Here is a 16904-nt window from a genome sequence, read left to right as displayed (position 1 = left end):
ACAACATGGTATTATACAAAGTCAACAGAGCTATGACAATGTCTCTCCATGAGGAACTTTGGCATGAGGAACCATAGTATGAGGAACCTTGGCTTACATTTGGATTTTCTTCCACTATAAAAAAAAATGCATCAAAAGACAGAAAAGCAAGATTACCTCTGTTTTTACATAAATGGGTGGTAAGCACAAAGAAGACAAAAGAAAAGGGGTGCTTAAGCTACCAACAGCTGAGATGTTCTAGACACCTCTTAGGAGGGCTACCAGACTTTTGATTTCCTCTTCTTTGAGAACGGCCCCCAGAACACAGAAATAAAGTTATGAGGCTATGACCACACCTCATAACTCTGCATTCCCTGGCTGTGGTTGAGGTAGGTACTGATCTGAACAAGGTTAATCTAATCTTTCTTTACTGGAATATAAAAACTGAAAAGGTAAGACAGAAAGGTCAATTCTTTTAGAGTGAAGCCACCTTAGTGGCAGTAGTCTAGAAAGAAGGTATCCAATCTGCTAATGAGGTCCTTGAAGCAACTGTGGCTCTGTTTGTCCAAGCTCCATGTGTTCAATTCATTACACAGATCCCAGTATGGGTCCATTAAAGCCTTTTCCTCTCCTCAAAACAGCAAGTGTCAAATGACTGCAACCAAAAACTTGCTAATGTGAATTTTTCTAGGAAGTAAATGACAAGTGTAGAGGGCTCTCATTTTAACCTCAAAGTATCATAACCATGAATTTCCCTTGCTTCCTCTTACCCCACTAAGAGACTAAACTCCTAACAGTGTGATGTTGCCTTCAGAATTGTGACATTAGAACTCTCATGCCTAACATGCTTTTTCATATCCTCCTATTGTGCAAGAAAGCATATTTATGCCAAAACTTAAGTCTGTTCATTTCAGCAGCAGTTCCCTGTTAAAGATGCTACTGTGAGGCATCAGCAGTTTTCTACATCTCGTGATGCCACACCAGTGCCAATAAAGCAGACTAAAGGATTACTGATTAACAATGATTAACGTTTTTCCCCTTAAAAGACCCTTAATATAAATAATGTCAAACCCAGGCTGTTTCTGATTTCCATGTGCTTCTACTTCTCTTTTCACTTAAATCACAGATCATTAATATGGACTTATGACAGTTTTGGTCCCTATCTTCAATTCTGGATAAAGTCATCATCAACATTACCCAGCATCTATATTCCCAATTAGAATGACTAGTGTTTTTAGCTTATTCTGATGCCCACCCTGTTCTACCCCTATCTCTTCTGGCTCTCCTAACCCTGTTTATAGCTCTTATATTAACTAAGCTTCTGTTCTGACACTTTTGGAGGTCCCTACTCTGGTCATTGCTCTCTCTTCTTAAGACTGAGGCAACTGCTTTCAATTACCAGTCCCAATCCCTAGCACTGGTAGCAGGCCATTATTACAGTCCAGTACCCACAAGAGAATTTTGGGGTGACCAGTCATATAAAATATGTTGCAGGTGTGTTCCTGTTCATTTAGTTATTTACACATACACACCCTCATATCACAGATTCTATTTGCATCTTCATCATGAATTCCCATTACCAACAGACTGAATGGATTATTCTTGGACTGCTCTTCTCCTGGCAGGGCTTACTAAAGAGGACTTTTCTCCACACCTCCAGGCTAGATTGGCTCCAACATACAGTACTATTCCCAAAAGTGGACTCATCCTAATTTGTGCATTTAAAGTATCCCCTCCCCTAATTCTAGAACTCAGTCATGCTCTCTCACATCATAAATATGACAAAACTCCATCAAATCTTGAGATAAGGCAAAGGTTAAGTATACTTAATGAATTTATAAGTATAGCAAATAAAAGAAAAAATTTATTTCCTACATGGTATGAGCTAAACTTTGCAATCAGTACTACTTTAAAACAATAACATAATACAGGAAAAGATTCTGGACAATTACATGCCAAACATTATTTTTCAATCACCAGACTGCAACTTTTAAAAACAGAGGAAATTACTACATTCCATTTTGTAAATAAATTCTATTATAGCATGTTGAAGTAGCTATCTGATTCCCAAGAGTTTTAGTGGCAATTTCTTGATATAAAACAAATAAAATACAAAAAGCAATGAAGTATGTATATATTTAGTCATATAAATCAGTGCCTCTTTCAATCAATGATAAATTCTTCTTTATGAAACTTATTCAACTTCTAATTCTATTTAGTGCCCCAAAATGTGATTCCTACCATTTTCTTGAAAATCTAGTTTGTTACTAATATTATTTCCTCATTAAAGCTATTCCCTTCATTGGCTTTCTTTACAATCTTGAATCCTATATAAAGAACAAACCACTAATGGGGTGATCTTCAATATAAAGAAAAAAAATACCAAGTGGCCCAAGATTCAAGGACAAAAGTATGTGTATTTACCTCAGGTCCCTTATATGCCAAGAGAGCTGCAGGAAGAAGTACAATGGATAATAAGGAAATCCAAATACTTGTTGGGGGAAGCCAATGAAATCTCAGAACAGATGCTGTTATTATGTTATTTAATAATTACCTATTTATAATCTAAACTAGCACTTGTACAAGCTCTTTGTGTGAAAGAATAGTATCTTACCATCTTAATATTTTCAGCACACAAAATAGACACTTGTAAACTTGCTGAATGGAAAAAAAAAAAAACAAACAAATCAAGGATTCAGATGGCAAGTAAAGGAGCGTCAAATGTATTCCACCTATTCTGTGATACAATACGGTGCAATGTCAAACTTTTTTTGGTACCAGGGATTGAACCTAGGAGCACTTAACCACTGAACCACGTCCCCAGCCCTTTTTTATACTTTAATTAGAGACAGGGTCTCACTGAGTTGCTTAAGGCTTCACTAAATTGCCGAGGCTGGCTTTGCACTCCTAATCCTCCTGCTTCAACCTCCAGAAATGCTAGATGCACCACTGCACCTGGCTTGCAACGTCAAATCTTTCATCAATTCATCCAATGCAAAACACATCTCACATCATGGACTAATTTAATTTACCCTTTCATCAAGCAATCATTTTTTTCTCTGTTCTAATTTTATATTCCTATAACTTTTCCTCAACCTAATGCTATGTTTAATATTTATCTTTCAAAAGCCTATTTCACCCCTGTTTATTTTGGTAGGATTTCTTTGTATTTCAGGCATCTGGCAGTAAGTTACTGGTCAATATATTTATCTTGTAACTTCCTGCCACAGACATGTTTCTTTTCTTTGCAACTAAAATTAGTGTGAGTTGAACTCTTATGAAGAAAACAGATTCAAATGATGGGGAAATAATAATTTAGTTTTAACTACAATTTCAATAAGTCAGAAGATTCTTTACTAAGGAAGTCACTTCACCATCTTTAATTTTTTTTTAATAAAAATAGGACCTTTTTATAGATCTCTTAATGATAACAGCTGATGGGATGAAAAAACATAACTGAAGCCTGTGCATAGCACTTACGCCTGCCACTTTAGAAGGGTGAGACTACACACAAAATATATGGATGTCAATAGACATCACCTGCTATTGAAGAGCTTTTCTAAACTTTAAGAAAACGCAAGAAGTTACACACAGGTGTGATTAATAACTATAAGCCATGTAAGAAATAACCCCACCCCAAACTAACAGATAGTGGAATGCGAACAATTTCCTGCCATCAAAATAGAGCTTGCTAAACAGGCTCTTCATTGGACTGGAATGAATCTTTGTCGGGTGACATCAGGATATGCAGAACAGAGATTAAACTCTTCCCCAAAGTGGATGTCAACAAGCAGGGTAGGAAGAAAAAAGGCTGGCATATGAGGCTCCCTTAAAAGATCTTTCAGTGTGGGTAAGCAGTGATCAAGATGTGGTTGATTATTAATGAAATAATTAGTCATGGGGCTGGGGTATAGTTCAGTGGTAGAATGAGACCCTGGGTTTGTTCCCTGGCACTGAAGAAAACAAACAAAAAAGAATTAGTCAAGCCAAGCAAATTCACAGTGCATGAAAATCTACAGAGAAAAAAAATTTCTATGAAAAATTTTCTATAACCAAGTTTTCTATGAAAATGCAATGCTCCTCTCCAAGCTATGAACAGACAGCACTGATATAACCACCTTAGAACGGCTGTGTGGTAATTTTCCCCAACCCTGCCACAACCACACAGGTACATGTCAGGGACAGTAGTGGCCTTGGTGTGCTTTCAGCAGTTGCCATGCCTTGACAGGCTCTCCACCTGCTCCTGAAAGTATATACACCAATGCCAACCCCTGTGTGGTTATGCAACTAAGACAACCTGGGAATCACTGAACGTATTTACGCTGGTGATGCAAATGCAAATCCTAGTCTCTATGGAAAAGGAGGTGAAGAACACAAATGTTATGGTGCCATTTTTCATTAAAATTTATCATATAACTAATGCTAACTCAAAAGATTTTCTGCTCTTTGTAAGTTTGACAAACTAGATTTCAGAAATGTTGTAGGCTTGAATAGGATAATATGGCTTCAATATCCTGAATGACCTAAGGAAGAACTCTTATTTTCTCTCCCCTTTCCTCTTTTCCTCTGCATGTGGTCAGTCCTCCACATCTTCCTTTCCTTTCATTCCACAGACTATTCTTCAGGCCTATACAGATAGCTACTTCTCAGCAATGCTGAACTCCACAGCCACAACATTTTCTAATGTTATTTTGCTCAAAAGTAATAGAAATAATTTAAACATTGGAACTTCAAAAATAATAAAGCAGCAATATGTCAATTTTCATCTTGCACAAAGGAGATAACTCATCTAATTTATTTTTGCATGTAACAAATTAAATGAAATATATAAAGCATATCTGTCATTAATCCAACAGATTAAATTAGCTTTAAAAAAAGACATTGAGCCCTTCATATCTGCAGGTTATACATTTATGGATTCCACAAAACTTGGATTGAAAATATAAAAAAATTGCATCTCTGTACTGAACATGCATAGACTGCTTTTTCTTGTCATTATTCCCTAAACAACACAGCATAATAACTATTTACATAGCATTTACATGGTGTTAGGTATTATAAGTAGTCTATATATGTGTATAGGTTTTATGCAAATACTATGCCATTTTATAAAGAGATTATAGCATTTTTAGATTTTGATATCCTCAGGAGTTCTAGAACCAATCCCTAATGGGTGTCCAGGGACTACATGGTAGATGGGTCAGCCATTATGGAAAACAGTTTGGATGTTGCTTAAGGAATTAAAAAGAGAATTACCATATGACCAAGCAGTTCTTCTGGGAATATACCTAAAGGAAATGAAATCATCTCATAAAGACATCTGCACTCCTAATAATGTTTAGTGCAACATTATTCGCAAATATGCAAACAAACTAGGTGTCTACTGACTCATGAATGGATAAAGAAACTGTGATATATGCATATATAGATTATATAATATACCTTATAATATATACATATAATATATATTAGCCTTAGAAAAGTAGATCTTTTGCCATTTCTCACAACATGGAGGGACCTGAAAGATATTCTGCTAAGTGCAGCAAGCCAGACACAGTAAAAAAAAACACTGCAGGATCTCACTTACATGTGGAATCTTAAAAGAAAAGAAAAGAAAAAGTCAAATATAGAGATAGAGAATAAAATAGCTACTATCATGGTTCAGGTACAGGGTGGAAAATGGGGAGATGTAGGTCAAACAATACAAAGTAACAGATATGTAGGGTGAGCAAAACTAGAGTTTTAATGTACAACCTGAAGATTACAGTTAATAAAATCACACTGTATTTGTGATCCTTGCTAAATGATTTTAGCTGCTCTTTTGCACATACAAAACAAGAACAAAATGGTTAACTATGTGAGATGATGGTTATGTTAACTCATTTCACAAACGTATCTTATCATGTGTATACTTTAAATATACGCAATAACATTTTTAAAAAATACATGCCAGGGAAGTCATATTCAGTATGATTTTTATAACCTAGTTGTTAAAAGCTTCAGGAGCAAAGAAAGTAAGATTTTTATGTTAAAAGTATTTTTTTCCAAAGTATTTTATTTCTGATACTTGTCTTAATCTTAAATATTAAAGTTAGACTATTTTTCCCCAAAAAGTCTCTTCTGATTCACTGATAATGAAGGCAACTGATCCTATAATTTTCTAAAATTTTGTCATAAGTAAATTTTACAATTTTCACTATGAAAATTCTATCAACCCTTTGACATTCAGATCAAATATCACCGTATGGCTCTCCTAATCACTTGAACAAAAAGTAATCTTGCTTCTCCTTAAGAGTCCACAGAACTACTCACCTCTCAGAATAATCACATACTATTCAATGATTCATCTATCTTATCTCCACTATATTTGTTGTCGAGGGCAAACTACCAATGTCTTCAACATCCATTTATAGTACCAATAATGCTAACCACAGAACACAAGACATTTAATATTTAGGAAAAAAACTTACAGAATTATTAAAGATCACAGCATCACTCAGGTCAATTTATGTTGTATCATCATTTTGGGAAATAAGAACTTAGGTTCCTAGGCAAAAAGTCTAATCCCTTATTGTTCCAATTTAGTCACTACTCTTATGCAAATAATTCAAACTAAATAGAATTATTAGGCAATCAATACACAATCATTCTAAAAAACAAATGACAGATTTTATTTTTATTTTATACTTGTTAACTATGACATTTACCATCTAGCAGACCTTTCACTGTGTTTTAATGAACAATGTCATAGAGACACAACTTGAAATTCAGAGTAAAAATGAGGTTTTAATCCAAGAAATCTGATTATGAGTTTAACCAGAGATTTCTAGGGTGAGGGCTGGGGATGTAACTCAGTGGTAAAGTACTTGACTAGTGTGCATCAGGCCCTGGGTTTGAACCCCAGCCCAGCACAAAAAATAAAAGATTTCTAGGAAAGGAAAAGAAAAAGGAAACACAAAACCTGTATTATCATTATTTCACTTGACAGCAGATAGTCTTAGAATTTCTAAGCGTGACAATAAACATTTATTTTCATAAGGCTTACATAATTTTCTGACAACATACTTATTACTATGTACATTTATTCACTCAACAACTGTATAATGAAAGCCAATTATATGCCCAAGTTAATGTGTTTAAAGAGACAATAAAATCTGCTGAAATACATTATACAATATGTGGTAATGTTCTATCTCTGTTTATTTAGCTATACAATAAACACCCCTTTCCAGTTTTCCAAAATCTCCTCTATATTCAGCACAGTGATAACAGACACTTTTTCCATTCCTTGACTAACTGCTGAATAGTTCTTCTTTTATATTCAGTTACATGTTAAGAATAAAAGTTCTGGGGCTGGGGTTGTAGCTCAGTGGTAGAGTACTTGCCTAGCATGCATGAGGCACTGGGTTCGATCCTCAGTACCACATAAACATAAATAAAACAAAGGTATTGTGTCCATTTATAATTAAGAAAAAAAATTTTAAAAAAGAATAAATGTTGCCAGTAAGTAAGCTTAGTTGTGATTAAATAAAGAGGTCTAGCAAGGAGGAATTAGGAAGAATGCCATGTAATTAAAAATTTACATGACTATGTCCATAGCTCTGACAGAATTACCCAGTGGGAAAAAAATGAGCCATTTGCCTAGTTACCTGTCACCCTTTTGTACAAAATACAGAGAAGAAATGCATCTTTGATCTGTTGCCTATAGAAATAAAACACACAATTTGAATTCTGTACTCATCAACATCTTCACTCTCTAAGTAAGATAAAAATATCAACAGTCTTGTATTTGTCAACACTTTCAAAAGAAGTAAGATCACTATGATTTTAGTAATTAAATTTTGTATTATAATTAGGATGTTACCATGGGGGAAAGATGGGTGACGGGTACAGGGACTCTGCACTCTTTTTGCAACTTCTTGAAAGTTTGTAATTACTTTAAAACTTAAAATTAAAAAAAAAATCAGTAAAGTAATACAGTTTAGTAAATAAGAGAAGTTAAAACAGGTAAATTAATTATTTTTCTAAACTCAAACACTTAAAATGTACTAAGTAATTTGAATACTTTGGGAAAATATTTGTAGGAATTATTTTTAAAGTGTTCAGTCCTACAGAAAACAACCATCTCCTAAATCATACAATTTATAAAGTGAAATTTATGTCCAGTTAATTTCATTAGAGCAATGCAATAAATATACAAGTTAAACAAATGAGCTGCGCCCCCTACAGAGAAAACAGCAGATAAAACAATTTGGGCTTAATTTTTAATGGATTAAATAACAGCCATGTATCGGATTCCTGTTTTTCTTACCTACAATTAAATAAATTGGCTTCCTTTGAGTCTATACTGGCTGATGAACAGAGGGAAACAAGCAAGGAGTAAAGATTACACAGGAAGAAGCTAGAACTGGTACTAAAAATGTAGCCTATTCATCAAGTGTTGACGACATACCTATTACAACATGTTAAAAAGCACCCTGTCCCGTGATCTTCACTCATGCCTACATACCAAGGGTTTAAGAAAATGAGGAAAGCTAAGAGTTTGTGTCAGAACCCAATTACCACTATTATCTCCAGCACTTAGAATGGAAAGGGCTGCCAAGAAATGAACCAGAAGTCAGGTTGCTGACCTGCCCAAAGCAACACAGCTCTCCAGCAGAGGCAGAACAAGAATCTTAAATTTCTGGGCCTCTGAAGTGCCATTACAAACAGGAACTAATCTTTTAATGGTAGTAATAATTAGAACTTTAAAGGGATTAGGCCATATACAAAAGAATTGAACGACTGTATTTTTTAAGTTTCTCACTTATTCAGTAGTTCTCTAAACTACAAAACCCAAGAATACTTTAAATCCACCAAAGCTTCACATGTATCCAGTTGATTTAAACATTCAAATCTAAGCCCTTAACTTCACCAAAATGTGTAACTGGCATACCACCCACGTCAGTTCTCCTTACTAAAGAGGGACTCGGTTTAAGTCTTGAGCTTGCTCAAGTACTGCAGCACCTGATCAACATAATGCTCTTTTGTGGAATATCACAAAATAATGATGTATTAAACTTAAAATAATAATTAAAGGCATTATTAACACTGTGCTTCACAATATACCATACACAAAAATACAAAAATAGAAGATGACAAAAGTGTAAAAAGAAACTTTACTGAGAAAACATAAGAAAAAATAATTTTCTTGACTGAGAAAACCATGGGCCCTATTTAACAGTAAGATCACTCTATGAGAAATAAAACAAGACCCTAACTATTAACATTAAAATAACAACAAAACAGAACCTCAAACTCAAAATAAAACTTCAGCACTTTAGTGAAATTACAGTTTAGATGGACAAAATTTAATAGAGTACAACACTTTGGAAGATCAGTAATCCAGTGTTTATGACCCATTACATACAATCTACTGGACAAAATGATTTTTGGTTAAACAAAAATGGTGGGAAGGTGGTGACTCATCACTAACATTAAAGGTCTTGCCTTAAGCCTTACAGCTTCTACAGATAACAGTATTTGAAGTCTGCTGGTGTCCTTCCCAGGCAGTTTCCAAGACATGCAGGTACTAGAGGTCAAACAGCATATGGAAGCATATAGACTGGATGACTTGGAATTACAGGTAACAGTTCCGTGCCCATGACAATACCTAGATGTGCCAGGGCTGAAAGGACCATGCTTGAGTCTGAGACTTCTAGACTCTAAAACACGTAAGACCTGAACCAGTAGAGTCAGGTAAATAAATCAAGGAATAGTTCCTTGTACAGCCATATGAACCCCTAAGAAATTCATGACTTTTCACTCTGCAGAACCAGAATTTCAGTTGTTTATAGAATTTCTATTCTAAGTGGTGTTTTGTTTATTAAAGATTTAGAGGCCCAGTACTAAATTAATCTCAAAATTCCCACCAAAGAAAGGGAAACATAAGTATGAATAAGCCAAAACATTCCACAATGAACATTACCTATTTGACCTGGAGATAAATTATTTCTACATTTCTTTGCTACCATATTTCTTTATTATTGTATTTGTTTATGATGAATGAATGCAGGAATTTCCCACATATTTGGCACTTCTTGAGCTTGACATTAGTAAAAGTATACAGCTGTCAGCAAACATGTTAACAGATCTTGGGGAAGTTCATTCATGGGTTTCAAGGAAGCAGAGCAAAGAGCTAGCACAGAGCTGGTACATGGACATGCACCCGATCATTCACCAAGTATTCACTGAGTACCTATTCCACACAACTCATTGCCCCGGGCACTAAAGACACAGTGCTCAGCAAAACAGAGTCCATGTCCACATGAGCTCACAGTCACTATGCAATGTTGTTGGTATCCTTCTACCAATTTTCAATGATTAATCCCATATTCAGCAATTCTATAATTCAATGAACAGGAATTTGGAAGTTAAAGAGAAATCTAGGTCTTTCCCTCAAAACCATGGCCTAGAAAGAGGAGACAAACAAGTTGGGGTACAATAAAGGGTGCCAAGGAGGGGTGACCAAGGGCTATTGTAGGTAGAAGGAAACGTATGGGGCAAGAGAGAACGGCAATTAAGAAACATCAAGCAGAAGACAGGACGGCATCTCTGTCCATGCAGAGGATGCAATGTAGGCTCTAACTCACTAAGCTCAGAAGCTACAGTCCTCATACTAACCTAAACAGAAGGCTGGTGCCTCCATCACCCTGACTTTCTCTCTTACCTCTCTGCAACCAACCCTTTAGTACTCTCTGAACATGTCAAGCATCCTACTGCTTCTAGGCCTCAGAACCTGTTCTGTCAGATCTACAACCCTCACTCCCTCAACTGCTTCAAATCTCTGCTCAAATGTCACCTTAATAGAGAGAACTTCTTATATGGCCCTTGATAAATGGTAATCCCACCCACATTTTGGCACCCCGGGGCTCCCTTTCTCCCTTAGACCAGCCTTAAGTTTCTCCATGGCACTTAAAGTACTCTGATGTGGCATAATTGACAGTTATACTATAATATAGTATGCATTATATACTACAATAACAGGCAATAATTGTCAATGTAACTGACAATAGTATGTATATGTTATCTACAATTTAAGCTGCTTTATAGAGCTCTGTTACTTAACACTGTGCATAGCAGACAGAAGACACTCAAACTTTTTTTTTAATGAACAAAATGAATGGCTATCAGATGACACTAGAAAAACCGAGGCCAGGTCACATGAAGCTTTGTACAGATTAGGACTCCTACTTTAGCAGATAATAACTTAGGAGCTATTCAACAATTTGAAGCAGCAAAACCAAAAGCATACTGGAAAGACCATAATTTCGTATTTTTCAAAATTAAAAAAGGGAGACTTCATTATGGAAAGGGTATGAGGGGATTCTATGAGAAGGGGTGAGATTGGAGATAAAAGTATTTAAAGACCACTATAACATTTTAGCAAAGAAACGCAGACCTGAAAATAGGTCTGTTTTCGGGCAGAGGAGGGAGTTGATTAGGAAAAATATTTAAAAGAAGAAAGCAATCAGACCCTATGTTTACCTGGACATAGAACCTGAGGAAGACAGAATGTATGTATGAATCAATGACTGAACAAATTATCCATTTTCTATAAGAACTGTTCCCAGAGGTTTATGCAAACATCTCTTATTACTGCAGGACACTCAAATTAGGAGTATGGCTATTCCTACTTATAATCTAACATGCCTACTTAATTATACGGTTATTCTTTTTAAATGTTATATTTCATATCCCTTTCTAATCAATGATATATATTCCAACAAGGCAACACAGTAATTTACATTAAAAATTAAAATTTCTTATGGTTGTATGTAACTCAACCCCTTGCCCACATTAGAATGACAAGAGATTTCAAAATTAAGATTCCGAGGGACTGGGGCTGTAGCTCAATGGTAGAGCGCTTGCCTAACGTGTGAGGCACTGGGTTCAATGCTCAGTGCCACATATAAATAAATGAATAAAATAAAAGTCTATCAACATCTAAAAAAATTTGAAAAAAGATTTCAATACTTCAGAAGTAATTTCAGAAAAAGTGGTAACCAGTTTAACTGTTCTTAAGAAATAGTTCAATGAGTTTATAAAACAGTGGTGGGAAATTCTTTCAACGTAAAGTACTGGCATATAGGTAGTAACAACCTTTTTTTTCTATAAGTAAAAATTGAAAAAATACTTTATGATAATTTTTTGACGATCATTTTATTCTAAATTTTTCTTGAAACTGTATCTACCTTTTTAAAAAGGCACAGCTAAAAAACAGTTAACAGTGAAACATTAGAATAATTAATGATTCCTTTACTAAAAATAAATATAACATGAAAGGCAAGTGTACAGTAAGAAATTCAAGATCATCCTTTAAGATCTCACCATCCCTTATGGTAACCAACGATCAATACAAAAAAAAAATTTTTAGGAATATCTATCCTAAACTTCCTATGTTGAGCCAAATACTACCGAAAATAAGAAATAACAAGTCCAAAATATTAAAGACACATATAATAAAGACTTAACAAATAGCTAAAATTTTATTAACTGACAATTCTAAGCCCTATCAAGTATGCAGGGTAATTGAAACTCTCATACATTACTGGTAGGTATGCAAAATGGTATAGTTATTTTGGAAGTCATTACAAGACTACAGATAATGAAAAGCAAGTTGCAATAATCCCACTCCTAGGTATTAACTCAAGAAAACTGAGAACTTCGGTTCTTCACATAGATCTGTATGCAAAAGTTCACAGTATTCTAATTCACAGTTGACCAAAACTAAGAAACACTCAGAAGTTCATCAACTCATGAATAGATGAACAAATTGTGATACCTTGATATGAAAGAAAGCTACTCAACAAAAGAAAAAACAAACCAACAATTTAGTAGTATGCTCAAGCTAGAACCCACTGTTAAGTTTTCAGAATTTCTGCAAACTGGTTTAGGGATTTTAAAATAGGCCAAGGTGACAGTGTTTACACTACAATAATTAGCAAATGCAATAAATTAGGTATTTGGGTGGGAGGGGTAGGTGCAGATTGTGAAAACACCAGCCCATCACTGAAAAACCTATCACATGCAATAACGTAAAGAATACCAAAAACATGCTGGGTGAAAGATGACACAAAAGGCAACATACGTTATTATTTCAAGTACATGATATTCTAGAAAGGACAAAATGGACATCTATATGAACATTAACTAGATTAAAGTTTGCCAGGGGCTAAGGCTAGTACAGGAAGAGAACTGACAAAAAGATGCATAAGGAAACTTTTTTGGAGTAACAGAGTGATGGAAATGTTCTGTTTTGATTGTGGGAGAGATTACCCAATTGTACACATAGATCACATAGATCTGTATGCAAAAGTTCACAGTTTTTACTGCATGTAAACTACACCTTAATAAGCTAGACTCAAAAAAAATTAAAGGAGGAGTCATTTATTTCTTAATTTTATGGATGACAAAGGCATCATGTATACAAAGAGAAAACTGGAACTTGGTGGAAAGCAGGAAGGCAGACTTTGATATGACATAAAGATTAAAAGTGTCAAAAAAAGTAATGAATTTGTAATTACAGGAAATAGTACAATCAGAGGGTGAATGATCCTATCAGTAGAAATGGGCCTACTTTAGGTGTGATTTCAGACTAATACCATGAATAGGACTCAGTATCATCAAGCTTTTTTTCTACTGGGACTCCATGACTTCAAAATCCCAGTATACAGTTAGTGTATTATTATAATCTCAGACACATTTTTCATTTCTAACTAAAACATCTATTACTCATTATAACATCAATCAAATGCTATTACTGATTTGAAGTCTAGCATTGCCTGGTTATTAAAAATACTGACTCTGAATTTAGACAATCTGAGATCGGCTCAAATGTTGGCCTGTGAATATCTATATGACTTTGAAATAAGCCTCTCTAAATATTTATTTCCCCACCTCAGGGAATTAACATTTTCCTGATGTCTGAATGAAAATATATGAAAAGCTATTCCTGTGTGCTAAATTCTCAATTACAAACACTTATATTACTTAGACATGATGAGAAGTACATGAATTATTTAATAAATTCCTAAGAATTTTAACTTTCCAAACACAGAAAATTTACTTAGTTATTTGTTTATCTTTCAGATGAGGTTTCACTACACTGCCCAGGCTGGTCTTGAACTCCTGAGCTCAAGCCATTCTCCAGCCTCAGCCTGTCCTGGGCTGCCACCACAGGCAAGGGCCACAATGCTCGGCTAGGAAATTCATTCTTTAATTGTATGGCCTGTGGTTCATAGTCTTTGGTGGAGCCAGATCCTTTTGACTTTATGAACTCTTTATCTGGAAAAAATGCAAATATATGCTACATTATGCATATAATTTCTGGATTTTTCAAGGCCACTAGGAAGCACATGCATGAACTGAAGAATGCCTGATGTAAACTCTTTTAACAACTGCAAAATTGAGTAGTTGAACTTCAAAATCTTCAAAGTAAAGAATCCAACTGACATTGAAATATTACACTACCATTTAATTTTTTTTTCAGATTTTCACAAGACAGACCAGAAAACGTTTTCCAATTCATATCTTCTTTTTGCAGAAATTTTAAGTTGGAAGCACATTTTCACATGAATTAATTTCAACTCAGAAAAAGAAACTTTTAAAACCTGAATTTCCAGAAGCCTGAGAATGGTCCAAAGTATAACACACACTAAGAATGCTCAAATATCACAGGCAGAATTCTCAAGAATAATTCAATATATATTTTCAAATATAGAAACATGCCAAGTTAGTTCCTATATTTACAGTTCCATTATAAAAGTTTTTTTTTAATCTGTTTAAAGTGGGATTTATTTTTTACTAGACCTATGTACTAATACCACGTCTAGTTTTTGTAAATCAGCACATTCTTGGTTCTATTCTGTTAAGTTTTGTTATATGGCCTGTTGGTGGAAATGAATTGTTCTAAAGCAGCTACCAAACAAATACTAACCTGAAAATATGCTATCTTAATGCAAAAGGTTTTGTTTTTCTTTTTTTAATTGTTTGGTTTTCAAACTACATAACAACCAGTTGGCAATAACCAATTCATGCCCGTTACAGAACAAAAATAGTTTTTTTGTATGCATAAGCACCATCTTCCCACAGAAAAACAACCATTTTTAAGGAACTGCAAGTCCATGAAAGAGTTTACATACACAATAAACAACCCTTCTACTGATCTTATCATATTATTTCTGTGAAGAAAGACCCAATATTGTAGATCACTAAATTAAATGGTCCAAATCAACTGAAACGCAGCACCTCAGGCTCAAATACTGGCTAGATGGCTTTGATGAGAAAGGTCATTGGTGCTTTTTAAACCCCGCTGTAACCGTGAATGTTTGCAATGCCACCACATCCCTTGCACAGGAGACTAGGAGCATCTCTGGCTGCAAAGAAGGGTTTCCAGCGCAGGGCGTAGGGGGATGAGCCAGGAGGCCCGCAGCCCTGAAGACTGCGCCCAAGGGATGGAGGCCTCGCACCGCTGCGCCCAGGCGCGGGGGGCTCCGGGGGCGCAGACCCGGCGAGAGGGCCGGCCTGACCCCATCCCTGGGCGCCCAGGACCTCCAGATTACGCCCCCGCTGCTTATTACTACAAGCAACATCCAGCCCCCTCCTCCCCCAGTCCCCGAAATACCCCAGCTCCGCTCCCCTCCGCCCGCCACCCGTGACCCCTACCCCGACCCGACCGCGACGGCGCCCTCTCCAGGCCGCAGCGGAGGACACGGGCCAGGCCGCCAGCCCGGATGGCAGCGGTGGCGGCAGCTCCCGGGCAGCGCGGCCCCTGGGGAGGACAGCAGCTGGGCCGCGGCCTGTCCCAAGGGGCAGCGAGCGCAGGGCCGCGAGCGGGCAGCGCCTCAGCCCAGGAGCGAACAAAGCGGCCCGGGTGCGCCGGACGGGCAGCGCCGCCTGTCCGGGCGCGGGGGGCGGGGAGGCTGGCGGGGGGCACTCACCGGAGGGCCGGCGGGAGGGCGCCGGCGGGCCGGCCTGGCCCCGGAGCGGGACCGCGGCGGGCGCCGGCGGCGCGCAGGCGACGGGGAGAGGGCTGCAGACGCGGCGTCCGCGGCGGGGCCCGGGAGCCCCGCTGCGGGGAGCGGGGCTGCGGGCCGACTCGATTCTGGGGCCGCGAGGTGCGGGTACGGTCCGCCCCGGCGGGTAGCGGCGCTAGGCGGTCGGGGCAGCGACGCTGCCGCCTTTCCCTTCTCCTGCCTTGGTCCCTGCTCCGCCGCGTCTTCCTTCTCGCGGGGTCCCCGCCGCCGCCGCCTCAGCCTCGGCGCTCCTCGGGCCTCTCCTCTCCATCAAGGCCGGGCCAACCCGCAGGGACCATCCCAGAAAGTGAGGGGTTGTTGCCGTTTCCCGCAGCTGTTGGTGGCCATCTTTAATCCTCCTCCTCCTCCTCCTCCTGCTTTCCCCACCTCCCGCTGGCAGGCTGACTGACTGACTCTGGATCCTCCTCTTTCCCCTCCTGCTCCTCCTACTGAGCCGGCCGCTGAAATTACAGCCACTCTGCCTCTACCCCCTCCTGCCTTTCCTTCCTCTTTCCTTACTTCCTCCCCTTCCCTCTGCTTCCCGCCTGCCCGGCACTCGGTCGCTGGCTTCGCCCCCTTTTGCAGGCAGCGGGCGCTGGAGTTTAGCCCCGGTTTTCCCCGTCCCTCTCCCCTCCGCCTGCCTGACGCACACAGCCCGTCACTCCCTTTCTCCCTGCATTGGGCTCTCCAGCTCCCCTCTCCTATCCCACCTCCCCTCTCCCGCCGTTCTCACCCCTCTGGCTTCCAGTTTGTGAGAAGACTGAGCTGAAAAAGAACAACTGGGTTCTCCCCCTGGTTTCTCTTCCCTTCACCATACACCCATTTGCTGGATGCTGTCACACAGCAATGGAAAAACGCAAGACTGCGTTA

General features: G+C 38.0%; 1 protein-coding gene across 1 annotated transcript in view; it reads right to left on the bottom strand.

Moving 5' to 3' along the window:
* Window positions 1–16413, bottom strand: part of Wdfy3 (WD repeat and FYVE domain containing 3) — a 240559-nt gene extending 224146 nt beyond the window's left edge. The window contains exon 1 of the mRNA XM_047566015.1: window positions 15960–16413. The gene's annotated coding sequence lies outside the window, so the exon portion shown is untranslated. The remainder of the gene's footprint in view (window positions 1–15959) is intronic.
* Between the last annotated feature and the right edge of the window lie 491 nt (window positions 16414–16904).

This window comes from Sciurus carolinensis, chromosome 10, assembly GCF_902686445.1.
Source record: "Sciurus carolinensis chromosome 10, mSciCar1.2, whole genome shotgun sequence".
In the NCBI taxonomy this organism is placed as follows: domain Eukaryota; kingdom Metazoa; phylum Chordata; class Mammalia; order Rodentia; family Sciuridae; genus Sciurus; species Sciurus carolinensis.
This window is presented reverse-complemented; position numbering and strand designations above follow the sequence as displayed.